The sequence below is a fragment of the Macaca nemestrina genome, chromosome 18 (genome assembly GCF_043159975.1).
Source record: "Macaca nemestrina isolate mMacNem1 chromosome 18, mMacNem.hap1, whole genome shotgun sequence".
NCBI lineage: Eukaryota > Metazoa > Chordata > Mammalia > Primates > Cercopithecidae > Macaca > Macaca nemestrina.
In genome coordinates this window covers 23,614,059-23,627,074 of record NC_092142.1, presented here as the reverse complement: position 1 = coordinate 23,627,074, position 13,016 = coordinate 23,614,059, and the positions used below count along the sequence as shown (strand labels likewise).

Below are 13,016 nucleotides of genomic sequence, written 5' to 3'. Positions count from 1 at the left end.
ATGGTGAAACCCCGTCGCTACTAAAAATACAAAAATTAGCTGGGTGTTGTGGCGGGCACCTGTAATCCCAGCTACTCGGGAGTCTGAGGCAGGAGAATCATTTGAATCTGGGAGGTGGATGGAGGTTGCAGTGAGCTGAGACCGCGCCATTGCATTCCAGCCTGGGTGACAAGGCGAAACTCCATCTATAAAATAAAATAAAATAAAATAAAATAAAATAAAATAAAATAAAATAAAGTTACCATACACCTCCCCCATGACCCAGCAATTTCACTCTTAGATATTTATCAAGAGAAATGGAGACATAAGTTCCCAAAAAGGTGTGTACACAAGTGTTCATGGTGGCCTTATTCAAAACAGTTTCTAAGTGGAAAGAATGCCAATTCCATCGACAGGTGAGTGGAGAAAACAAACTGCGGTGCCTCTAACACTGCGGAAAAGTTTCATCGAAAGGAATGAACTACCCAACCCACGCAACACCACGGATGAATTGAAGACTCGAAGAAACATTACGCTGAGCAAAAGGAGCTGACCTGGGCTGGGCACGGTGGTCACACCTGTGATCCCAGCACTTTGGGAGACCACGGTGGGTGGATCACCTGAGGTCAGAAGTTCGAGACCAGCCTGGCCAATGTTGTAAAATCCCATCTCTACTAAAAATATAAAATTAAATTAGCCTGGTGTGGTGGTGTGCACCTGTAGTCCCAGTTACTCGTGAGGCTGAGACAGGAGAATCGCTTGAACCCAGCAGGTAGAGGCTGCCGTGAGCCAGGATCATGCCACTGCACTCCAGCCTGGGTGAGACACAGCAAAACTCCATCTCAAAAAAAAAAAAAAAGAAAAGAAAAGAAAAAGGAGCTGACGTGAAAAGAGTACAGACCTTATGATTCCATTTATGTGAGATTCAAGAACAGGAAAGATGCATTTGTGATGACAGAAGTCAAAGAGCAGGACCCAGTGAACAACTGGAAGAGGATGGGAGTGTGCTCTCAGAGATGATGGAAATGTCTATTATCTTGAATTGGGTGGTAATTATATGGTATATACAATTGGTAAAACCCAGTGAATTGAAGGATTAACACTGAAATGCATTTTTTTTTTTTTTTTTAATGAAGTTCACTCTATCACCCAGGATGGAGTGCAATGGCGCCATCTCAGCTCACTGCAACCTCTGTCTTCTGGGTTCAAGCGATTCTCCTGCCTCACCCTCCCAAAGTGCTGGGATTACAGGCGTAAGCCACTGCACCCGGCTGACTCATGCATTCTATTGTATGTAAAGTATACCTTTTTAAAAATGACAGCAGATGGCCGGGTACGGTGGCTTATGCCTGTAATCCTAGCACTTTGGAGGCTGAGACAGGCAGATCACGAGGTCAAGAGATCGAGACAATCCTGGCCAACATGGCCAACATGGTGAAACCCCATCTCTACTAAAAATATAAAAATTAGCTGGGCGTGGTGGGGTGTACCTGTAATCCCAGCTACTCGGGAGGCTGAGGCAGGAGAATTGCTTGAACCCAGGAGGTGGAGGTTGCAGTGAGCCGAGATAGCATTATTGCAGTCTAGCCTGGGTGACAGAGCGAGACTCCATCTCCAAAAAAAAAAAAAAAAAAAAAAGAGCAAAGCAAATATACAGACAGTGAATTCACACAGAGCAAACACACCAAGCAAATACGGTTATTGCAAGTCTGTCTCCCAGATTTTAGTTCCAGCCTATTGTCACCACGTAAGAACGTGGGTCTTATGTTGCCAGCATTCCTTTTTCAAGAGAAATCTCAAAGTCTGGGTTTTTTTTTTTTTTTTTTTAATGGGAACTCTGATGACTTGTAAGGTTTGGCAAATTCAAAAGCAACAAAAATAGTTAAAATGCAGGGTGTGTCAAATGATGCACGGGGCTCTGTTTGGAACCTGTATTCTCGGGTGGCATGTTCTCCTAGTGGGCTCAAGATGTGATTTCTTCCTGGATTTTCTACAGACTTTTAATAACACACTTTCACCTACCCACATCCCTAACAACCCAAATGTTGTTATTTGTTGCAAGAACTGAACAGAGCAAACCCTCAAAGCTGAAATAGATAAGCTTTCCTAGGCAACATGCAAGCCTGGGAGAAGGAGTCCCTGTTAAGACAAGATACATTTGTTGACTTAGTAACCGTGAGCCCTTGGGCAGGTCTCTCAGCCTCTCTGAGCAGTCAGTTTCCTCCCTAGCTCTCCCAAAACGGTGCAATCCCCTAAGTTAACCATGAGCTGCCTACCTGGCATTTAGTTGACACTGAGCATTTCAAGGCTTATTCTTTCTCTTTAGTGTGGCTTCAAAGGGGGAAAACTACACTGTTTCTTCTCTCTCTCTCTCTCTCTCTCTGGTTTTGTTTGTTTCTATCTCCCAAGAGTCACGGTTCTCACAAACATGGCTTGCTTTCCATCCACAGTAGCTGCAGGAGAGATGGGGCTGGGCATGGTGGCTGACACCTGTAATCCCAGCATTTTGGGAGGCCAAGGTGGGCAGATCGCTTGGTCCCAGGAGTTTGAAACCAGCCTAGGCATCATGGTGAAACCTTGTCTCTACAAAAATTAGAAAAAAAAAAAAAAAAAAAAAAAAGCTGGGTGTGGTTGTGTCCACCTGTAGTCCCAGCTACAGGAGGCTGAGGTGGGAGGATCACTTGAACCCAAGAGGTCGAGGCTCCTCCTCCTCCTCCTCCCCTGCCCCCTCCTTCCCCCTCTCCCTCCTCATCCCACCTCCTCCTCCCCCTCCTTCTCCTCCCCCTCTTCCTCTTCCCCCTCCTCCTCTTCCCCCTCCTTCTCGTCCTCCTTCTCCTCCTCCCCCTCCTCCCCCTCCTCCTCCCCCTCCCCCTCCTCCCCCTCCCCCTCCTCCCCCCTCCCCCCTCCTCCTCCTCCTTTCTCTTTTTGACCTTCTCTTTCTCCTTCTTCTTCTCTTGTTTTTTACTTTTTCCAGGCTGGAGTGTAGTGGCACAATCTTGGCTCACTGCAACCTCCGCCTCCTGGGTTCAAGCGATTCTCCTGCCTCAGCCTCCCAAGTAGTTGGGAGTACAGGCGCCTGCCATCATGCCCAGCTAATTTTTGTATTTTTAGTAGAGATGGGGTTTCACAATGTTGGCCAGGCTGGCCTCGAATTCCTGACCTCAGGTGATTCGCCCACCTCGGCCTCCCAAAGTGCTGGGATTACAGGCGTGAGCCACTGCACCCAGCCCACTTCTTAATACTAAGTTTTTTTTCTCTATTCAAGAAAGTCCAGTGTAGTTTTCCAGAGATTAAGTGGCATGAGATGTAGTAACAGACTGAATACAGAAGCAAATATGAGATTCCAGCTGTCTTCTCTTAAACTGGGCATTAAAAAGATTTGCAAAAAACGTAAAACAATGCCACTGTTTCCAATAAATCTTTTGGGAAAATATGGGACTTAAAAAAATAAAAAATTATTTAACATGCAGTAGGTTTACTATTCTTTAAAAAACAGTATGTAGGCCAGGCGTGGTGGCTCACGCCAGTATCCCAGCACTTCGTGGGGTGGACCACCTGAGGTCAGGAGTTCAAGACCAGCCTGGCCAACATGGTGAAAACCCATCTCTACTAAAATTACAAAAATTAGCCAGGCCTGGTGGTGCGCGCCTGTAATCCCAGCTACTCGCGAGGCTGAAAATCACTTGAACCCAGGAGGTGGAGGTTGCAGTGAGCCGAGATCGTGCCACTGCACTCCAGCCTGGGCGACAGAAGGAGACTACATCTCAAAAAAAAAAAATAAATAAAAAATAAAAGCAGTACATATTTATAATTGTTTCTTAATTTAAATGTGGTAAATATCTATAGCTATCGTCCACATAACAAAAGCTCCTTGGGGTCCCTTGGTGTTAAGGGGTCTGTGACCAGTTTTAGAACTTGTGCTCTGTGACCAACTTGTATGAGCCTGTGCACCTAGGAAAACTCCTGTAAATGTTATGTCTAAACCCAAAGCCACATAATCTGTTAAAAGGTGTCTTCTAATGAAAATAGACCCTTACTGGAAAGCCTATTTATGGCAGCAGATTCTGTTGGGGTACAAGCTGTTTATACCTCAATAAACCTTGCCGGTTAGTGCATAGTAGATTGTTAATGAATCAACAAGGTCTTTAAAAATTAATCACTAAACACTTTAACAGCAGGTCAACCATGACAGAGAGGTTAAAATTTGGAGTGTGACTTCAAGACACTTGGAGATTACTGGAGTGGAACAAGATCCAGTGGAAGCCTGTTGACCAAGAACTTCCAGCAGCACAAATCTGGGTTATAGCAGGTGGCTTTACTGATAACCCACTGTCATGGGCATTGGTGGCGAGTTCCAGCGTGGGGGCAGTTGTATGGCATGTAGGTAAGTACCTGGGCTCTGCCTTCAGTGTTTAGCTAAATCCTGGCTCTACTGACTTTGTGACTTATGGTAAGTATTCCCATTCACTGCTCTGTGCGTCAGTCTACCCATTTGTCAAATAATTAGGGCTGCTGTAAGGATTAAATAAAATAATGATCTGGGGTGGGAAATGACCAGCAAAACCTGCCCTTCTCCCTTCCTTGGCACAAGGCCGATTACACTGGGCAACCCTGATTTCTGTCTAGCTGTGGCTAACTCTTGCCAGTGGAATGAAAGGGACTGTGATGCGTGCAATTTCTGCCTCCCCTGCCCTTGTCTTCCCCTCCTTTCTGCCTTCTTGCTAGTCAGGATGGTGACTGAGTCCCCTTGCAGGCTGTGTGTATGGAAAACAGTAGAGCTGCTAGCAGCCCAGGTTCCTGTTGGAACAGAGAAGCCACTGACTTGGAGCCTCCCCGTGGACCGAGACATGGAACAGAATGAATTTCCTTATTTTAGCCGTGTTATTGCTGAGTCACTTGTTACAACAGTGCAGGCTTTCACCCTAAAACATTCATGCACATTGTTTCCAAGTGTGGCTGCCCATGATAAGTGCTGGGTAAACTTTGCTGTCAGGACCCTGCTGTCTTGCTCTGGAAGGATACAGCTACTCCAGTCTCAGCACAGGAAAGACACACAATACTTTTTTTTGTTTTTCTTAAGACAGAGTCTCATTCTGTAGCCCAGGCTGGAGTACAGTGGCACAATCTTGGCTCACTGCAACCTCCGCCTCCTGGGTTCAAGCAATTCTCCTGCCTCAGTCTCCTAAGTAGCTGGGATTACAGGTACACACCAACACGCTGGCTAATCTTTGTATTTTTAATAGAGAAGGGGTTTCGCCATGTTGGCCAGGCTGGTCTTGAACTCCCCACCTCAAGTGATCTGCCCACCTCAGTCTCCCGAAGTGCTGGGATTACAGGCGTGAACCACCGCACCTGGCCACACAGAACACATTCTGAATCTTTTGCAGTGTCGCAGAGACACACGCTTTGTCCTTAGACTACGGCTCAGTAGGCGTGTGACGTGGGCAAGTTACTTCACCTCTGCGAATCTGCTTCATTATCCGTTAAACGAGGGAGAAATCACAACACCTCCTTTGCGGAATAGTGGCGAGTCTTCAATAAGGTAACACCTGTAAATTGTTGAGCTTTCTTCCGTAAGTGCTAAATAACCGTGTGCTACTATCTTAATGACCATCTTCCATATTCCTAATAGAGACCAGCTCATAAATTGCCACCTGTTGAAGTTGTTCTGGATCCGGGGTTGGTCGCTGCATCTTGCAGGTGTTTTGCCCAGCGGGATGATCACCTGATAATGAAAAGCATCTGGTTTTCAGTCCCAGGGCCTTCCTGTCCCCACATAGCCAAAGCCCACTGAGAGTTAGAATAAAACAGAGAAGGCAGATATGGGACCTGCTGGCCACACCTTAGGAAATGTCTGTTCTCATGATGCCTGTTGATGTGGCTACAGCCTAGGCCTTAATGCAAGCCTGGCTCTAAGAAGCAAATTGTCCCGATTTTTTTTTTTTTTTTTTAAGATGGGATCTTGCTCTGTTAGATCCCAGGATGTTACCCAGGATGGAGTGCAGTGGCGCAATCTCGGCTCACTGCAACCTCTGCCTCCCGGGTTCAAGCAATTCTCCTGCCTCAGCCTCCCAAGTAGCTGGGATTACAGGCGCCCACTAACATGCCCAGGTAATTTTTGTAGTAGAGACGGGGTTTCACCATGTTGGCCAGGCGGGTCCCAAACTTCTGACCTCAGGTAATCCATCTGCCTAGGCCTCCCAAAGTGCTGGATTATAGGCGTGAGCCACCGTGCCCAGCCCTGATTGTTTCTGTTTGTTTTGAGACAGGATCTTGCTCTGTCACCCAGGCTGGAGTGCAGTGGCATGCTCACAGCTCACTGCAGTCTTGATCTCCTGGGCTCAAGCGATCCTCCTGCTTCAGTTTTCTGAGTAGCTCAGACTATAGGTGTGTGCCACTGCACCTGGCTAGTTATTTTTTATTTTTTTGTAGAGACGGGTTCTATGTTGTGTAGGCTGGTCTCAAGCTCCAGGGCTCGAACGATCCGCCCACCTCAGCCTCCCAAAGTGCTGAGATTACAGGAGTGAGCCACCATGCCCAACCTCAAGTATTTCATGGGTTATATATGATATAATTGTCTCTAACGTCCTCTAAATTCTACAACTTTCATTCATAATCACCCACATCCCATAATAAATAGTAGACGGGAGGCTTTAGTGACATTCCATTGACTAAAGCAAAGGTGAGCAAACCATGCTTTCCACCATCCAGGCCAGATCTGGCCCACTGCTTGTTTTTATCAATAAAGTTTTATTGGAACACAGCCATGTTCATTTGTTTACCTATCATCTCTGGCTTTTTGTGCAACAATGGTAGAGCTGAATACTTGTGACAGAGATCACATGGCTTGCAAAGCCTAAAATATTTACTACCTGGCCCTTTACAGAAAATACTGCCCTTTGACCCATAGCATCTCCCTGTGAGGTACCGTCTCCAGAGTCGAGGGAACTGGAAGGAAAAACTCTTCCTTAGCTGACAGATCACCTAAGGTCGGAAGTTCGAGACCAGCCTGATCAACATGGAGAAACCCATTTCTACTAAAAATGCAAAATTAGCTATTGCACTCCAGCCTGGGCCACAAGAGTGAAACTCTGTCTTAAAAAAAAAAAAAAAAAAAAAAAAAAATTCCAAAATAATTTTGCCAAGGGAAGAAGCCAGACAAACAAAAAGTATATACTCTATGATTCCATTTACATACAAATCTAGAATCTGGGAACAAATTTCTTGTGATGGATATATGTTTGTCTGGGGATGGGACGGGCAGGATGGAGGGGTCACATAGAGGAAGAAGGAAATTTCTGGGAGAGATGCTGATATGGTCTGGCTGTGTCCCCACCCAAATCTCATCTTGAATTAGTAGCTCCCATAATTCCCATGTGTTGTGGGAGGGACCCGGGGGGAGATAATGGAATCTTGGGGGCGGTTTCCCCCATACTGTTCTCGAGGTGGTGAATAAGTCTCACGAGACCTGAGGATTTTATAATGGGTTCCCCCTTTCACTGGGTTCTCATTCTTTCTTTGCCAGCCACCATGTAAGGCATTTCTGTGCTCTTCTGCCATGATTGTGAGGCCTCTCCAGCCATGTGGAACTGTGAGTCCATTAAACCTGCTTCCTTTATAAACTACCCAGTCTCGGGTATATCTTTATCAGTAGTGTGCAAATGGACTAATACAGATGGGTATGATCGTTCTCTTGTAATGGTTTCATTGGTTATCCCTGTGTCAAAACTCTTCAAATTGTACATGTATGTGTAGTTTATCATGTAATTTCTACCTCAACAAAGTTGTTTTAAAGAATCATAAAAGTCTTTATATAAATGGGTTCTTATGGAAAAACATGGACCAACATCACAGGAAAGAAGCCGTGGTTGAAGTTGGGATGGAGGATTAGTGGCTGGAGGGAAATGCTTGGCTTCTGAGGGCTTCCATGAACTAGTGAATGCACTGCTGATTATAACAGTGTGGCAATATTTGAGTGTCTTGGTTCTGCTTATAAGCCCTTTTTTTTTTCTTTTTTTAAGAGCCAGGGTCTTGCTCTGCTGCCCAGGCTGTAGTGCAGTGGCACAATCATAGCTCACTGCAGCCTTGACCTCCCAGGCTCAAGCCATCCTCCCACCTCAACCTCCCCAGTATCTTGGACTATAGGTGTGCACCACCACATCTGGCTAATTTTTGTAATTTTTGTAGAGATGGGGATCTCACTATGTTGCCCAGGCTGATCTCTAATAAGTCCTGGACTCAAGTAATCCTCCTGCCTTGGCCTCCCGAAGTACTGGAATTACAGGTGTGAGCCACTGTGCCCAGCTTCAAGTACATTCCTATATTTAAAGGGTATGTATTTCTTCATGGAGCAAAACATCAGCACTCTGTTTCTGCTATTCAGTGTTAAAATGTCTGGAATGTATTCATTCCTGGATTCAGCCATTCAACAGATATTTCTTAAGTGCACATGTGTGCCAGGCAGTGTTCTAAGCTCTGGGGGGTTAAACAGAAAGTGTGGCAGGTCTAGCCTTACTCTTGGGTCTTCGTTCTCACTCTTTCTAGGGGCTTCTTCTCCCAGCCTAAGATCACGATGCTGCAGTGTTTCTCAAATTAAGAGCTACACACAAAGGCTTTTCTGACCTCTGTCTCCCTCTAGCTGCTGCACTGGCTCTTCTTGCCCTCCACAGATCAGTTCCTGACAGTCTACACTTGCCAATCCCTCTGGGACGCACCCGACCTCCCTGCAGGGTGGAGGCATTCACTGCATGTCTACCGGGACAGTGTGGCAGCTGGCTCCCAGCTGAGTCTCCCCAAAAGGAATTGTTCTTAGCCAGAGGAAGAACAATTCCCAAATCCACAGTCTAAATCCAGTGCTTGGTCAGTGGGGAGGTCCCTGTCCTTCCTTGGGTGCAGAGCATATCTGAGGGGCATCCCAGCTGCACAGTTCCCCGAGAGGTTGGCTGAGGCCTCTGTTGCAGCCTTACTGCAGCTCAACTTCTCCCTCTGCCCTGTCCTGCCTCCCTTCCTCCCTCACCAACGTATTCCGAGTATATTTTCCAATTAGCCACCTCCACTCAGATCTGCATCTCAGAATGTGATTCTGGGGAAATCCAACCTACACCACCATCTTCACCTCCATCATCCATTAACCCCTCATCCCACTGGGATCCGGCATCTGCCTCTACCCCAAAAATGATCTCCACTGTCACAGATCCATGCACGGCTTTCGCCAAAGATTTTATTTCTTGACAGGCAGCATTTCAGACCATGACCTTCTCCTTCCCTGAAATATCCCCTCTCCCCAGATCTGAGACTCCACTTTCTCATGGTGTCCATGCCCAACGCTCACCTCATCAATGTCTCTTTGAATCTTTGACTCTTCCTGCTCAGATCTCTAGTCTCCTTTCTTCTTCTCAAATGATATTTCCTGAGCCCTCATTCTACATGCTTACCTGTTTCCATGCCTCAGCCATCACCTGTGATTTACAAATGTGATTTACCTGTGATTTATAAATCCCAAATTGATATCTCTATTATTGGTTTCTTCCTTAAACATGCATCTGTCTATCCATCCATTTATCCATCCATCCGTCAATCCGTGCATCCGTCCAACCATCCAGCCATCTATCCATTCGTCCATCCATCCATCCATGCATCCATCCATCCATGCATCCATGCATCCATCCATGCATCCATCCATCCATCCATCCATCCATGCATACATCCATCCATGCATCCATCTATCCATCCATCCATCTGTCCATCCGCCTGTTCATCTGTCTGTCTATCCATCCATTCATCCATGCATCCAACAAATATTTTCAGAGTACATTCTATGTACTCTGAGCTAGGTGCTAAGGATACAGTGGTGAAAAAATATAGTGTCCTCACCACTTAAACGCAGCTACCAACTGGACAGCTCCACTGGGCTGTTTCCCAGGCTCCTTGACACATCATATTGCACACCCAACTGCCACTCCCTGCACCAGGAAACTCACTCTTATCCTCCAGGGTCCTCTCCCTTGGCTAGTACTGGTTCACCAAGTCAGAAACGCGAGATGGTCCCAGACTCCTCTTCTTCACTCTCCACAGACCCCAGCATCCATCTCATTGGCTCTTCACGCATTCAGCTCTTCCTTGCATCTCTATTACAGCCCTGATTCTGGCTTTTATAAATTCTTGCCCCAACTTCCAAATTAGTTTCCCAGCTAGCCTCAAGGCCCAGACCCTTCCGGTTCCTGCTGCACACCCTCCTAGAGGGGATGGTTAATGTTCACTCTTGAAGCACGTCACCCACCTTGGATCCCTTTTCTACCCTTCCTGACTGTGCTTGGGTGCCCCATGAAGCCGATTGCTGTGGATTTCAGGTGATATCACCTGGCTCTCCTTGGTTCCTGGCATCCAGTTAGGTTTGACCAATAAGAGGTTCAAGCAGGCTGGGTGTGGTAGCTCATGCCTGTAATCCCAGCACTTTGGGAGGCTAAGGTGGAAGGATCACTTGAGTCTGGGAGGGTGAGGTTGCAGTGAGCTGAGACTGCATCACTGCACTCCAGCTTAAGTGACAGAGTGAGACCTTGTCTCAGAAAAAAAAAAAAAAAAAAAAAGACACCTCTTGATAGTCTTGATAGCAGTTTATATAGATCTCATTGTCTTGGTGGCTAAACATTCTGGCTTCCGGATGAATATAGTTTATTTAACTGTTCCCTTCTTAGAACCAACACTACTAGTTGTTCCCCAATATCCAGTCTCTCCTTCTTCCCCAACAGCAGAAGCGTCACATCTAAGCTGGGGACAAGACATTCAGGATAAAGGCTACAAGTTGCAGCCTCCCTGCTCGTGTGATTTTCTGCCCAGTGGGATGTGAGCATAGCTGGGGGTCACGCCCTTAGTGGGGAGAAGCATGCTCTCCCCATCCCTCTGTCTCTCTCCCCACTGGCTGGGATGTGACTGTGGAAGTGAGATATCTGTGCCTATGCAGATTAAGACAGCGTTGCAAGGATGGAAGGCGTCTTAGGTTCTTAAGTAGAGCTAGGATACCAGCCCTGGACTCCTTACAGCTAGACAGTCCATGACAACAGGTTGGTCTAACTCCAAAGACCACATTAACCAATAACCAGTAGCAACTCCCAAGGTAAAGAAAGGCACATGGAAAGAGCTCGTCCTCTGTCATGCTCCCCTGACCTCCAACACTCACAACTTTTGCCATGTCTGCACGTAGGCTCAACTGTTATTTACATAACAGCTTCTTTCAATTTAGCCCTCTTGTAAAATACAACAGAAATGTATTTATTTAAAAGGAAAACTAGCTGGGTACAATAGCTCATGTCTAATCCCAGCACTTTGGGAGGCCAAGGTGGAAGGATCGCTTGAGCCCAGGAGTTCGAGAGCAGCCTGGGAAACATAGTGAGATCTCATTTCTACAGGAAAAAAAAAAAAAAAAAAAAATTAGCTGGGCATGGTGGTGTGAGTCTGTGGTCCCAGCTACTCAGGAGGCTGAGGTGAGAGGACCTCCTGACCCCAGGAGGTCAAAGCTACAGTGAGCCATGATCGTGCCACTGCACTCCAGCCTGGGGGACAGAGACCCTATCTCTAAACAAACAAACAAATAAAAGGAAACCTTGGCCAAGCATGGTGGCTCATGCCTGTAATCCCAACACTTTGGGAGGCTGAGGCGAGTGGATCACGAGGTCAGGAGTTCAAGACCAACCTGGCCAAGATGGTGAAACCCCGTCTCTACTAAAAATACAAAAAACTAGCCAGGCGCTGCGGCAGGCGCCTATAATCCCAGCTACTTGGGAGGCTGAGGCGGGAGAGTTGCTTGAACCCTGGGGACAGAGGTTGCAATGGGCCGAGATCACACCATTGCACTCCAGCCTGGGCGACAGAGAAGACTCCATCTCAAAAAAAAAAAAAAAAGAAACCTTAACAGACCATTGCTGTTTGCCATATCCAACAGGGGGTGAAGAAAAACCCAATAAAACCAAACAATGTTATTAAATCAAAAATTAAAAACAAAATGAAATACAGGTACCTGAAAAACAAGTTCCCAAAGAGAAGAATGGGCCTTTTGTTGCTTATGCAATAAGGACCTGTAGTCATTGCTAGTACCCATAACCTTTAACTTTATGCCTGAAAAGTCTCATTTTAATCACTTAGGATTTAATCACGTGATCTCATTTTCATCACAGTGACTCTAGAAAGTGCAATGATGGCAAGGGGCTTGAGTTCTGGTGTCACAGCAGAACCCGGGGGAAGCCTGCACCTCGGGCCTCCAGAGATCAATGGCCAGGCACTGGGGACTGGAAGCCCCGGCCCCAGCAAACCTCACCACAGCACTGGCTCCTAAAGGGTCTTGGGGTCACTTGCTGAGATGACTTTTTTTTTTTTTTTAACCTTTTTGTTGTCAACTTATTTACTTCTTTGCCAATATTCAAATGGGTAGGCATTCATAAAACAGCAAAAAAAAAAAAAAAAAAAGGAAAAATCCTCTAAAATGGCCAAAGAATCTGTTGTACTTTACTTTTTAGAAACCTGGAAACCAGGAGCCCTGACATCTGTGGAAGAGCAGCATTAAAAATATCTACGATAGGCCGGGCTCGGTGGCTCATGCCTGTAATCCCAGCACTTTGGGAGACTGAGGTGGGTGGATCACCTGAGGTCAGGAGTTTGGGACCAGCCTGGCCAACACGGTGAAACCCCGTCTTTAATAAAAATACAAAAATTAGCTGGGTGTGGTGGTACATGCTTGTAATCCCAGCTACTCAGGAGGCTGAGGCAGAATTGCTTGAACTGGGGAGGTGGAGGTTACAGTGAGCCGAGATGGAGCCAATGCACTCCAGCCTGGGAGAGAGAGCGAGACTCCCTCAACCCAGTTCCCCTCAATAGTCACATCTTGAAAAAACTATAATAGTACAATATCACAACCAGGAGATTGACAGTCATCTGTTTCACTGCATTCAGATGTCCCAGGTTTTACTTGTATCCGTGTGTGTGTGTGTGCACGTGAGAACGTGTGCATTTAGACATAAAGCAGGAAAACAAAGTGATAGCAAATT

The 13,016-nt window shown here is 46.4% G+C and overlaps 1 protein-coding gene across 1 annotated transcript in view; it reads right to left on the bottom strand.

The window, feature by feature from the left end:
* The window catches only part of LOC105485038 (solute carrier family 5 member 11), a 78,110-nt gene extending 75,716 nt beyond the window's left edge, over nt 1-2,394 (bottom strand). The window contains exons 1-2 of the mRNA XM_071084268.1: nt 2,256-2,394; nt 60-185 (exon numbers count right to left, since the gene is read on the bottom strand). The gene's annotated coding sequence lies outside the window, so the exon portion shown is untranslated. The remainder of the gene's footprint in view (nt 1-59; nt 186-2,255) is intronic.
* Nucleotides 2,395-13,016: the final 10,622 nt, after the last annotated feature.